Source organism: Mauremys reevesii, linkage group 18 (genome assembly GCF_016161935.1).
Source record: "Mauremys reevesii isolate NIE-2019 linkage group 18, ASM1616193v1, whole genome shotgun sequence".
Taxonomy (NCBI): Eukaryota; Metazoa; Chordata; order Testudines; family Geoemydidae; genus Mauremys; species Mauremys reevesii.
Window position 1 is genome coordinate 28,404,455 of NC_052640.1, and position 695 is coordinate 28,405,149.

The window sequence follows — 695 nt, forward strand, 5'->3', positions numbered from 1 at the left end:
CGGCAGGCGTTTGCAGGGCCCCGTCGCTGCGTGGCAGCTCCAGCTGGCTCTTTGCCCTGGCACGCCCTGCTTTTGTTTTCTTGGCTCCCGCGTCGGTTTCATTTCCCGCTGCAGCTCAGTGCAGACTGGCGGTTCTCAGGAGGCAGCTAACGCACGGCAATGTGGCCTTTAACGTGCCTGGGGGAGAAGCCCCATCGCTTAGTGAACCTCTCCAAGCCAAGCCCTGTAAACGACCCTTTCCCCCCACACCTGGGCCCTGGTCACACAGGGCACGGTCTGGCTCCTCCGTGGTGGGCCGGATCCTGTGCTCACTCAGCTAAACCTCCAGCAGTTCCATCCGTGCCCCATGGAAGCCAACGGGCGCCCTGTGTTTGACAGCATGGAGCCAGGGCACGACCCCCAGGGCGCGACCCCCAGGGCGCGGGCAGGAGTCCGAGGCCTTTGCCACCTCAGAGCGTTACAAGAGCCTGGACTCACGTCATTTCACTGTTAAGCCTTTTCCAGATCATCTCCCGGGGCTCGGTTCTGTGAGCTGCAGGCAGCTGCTGGGAGTCCTGGGCAGTGGGCGAGGGAGGCTGAGCAGCCCGAGGAGGAGCATGGCAGAGCCACGGTCGCTGGGGCCCAGCACCATGTTCAGCTGGGCAAGAAAACACCCTGTTCCAGCTGGTCAAAGCCACGCTCCAGCCGGGGGAGGT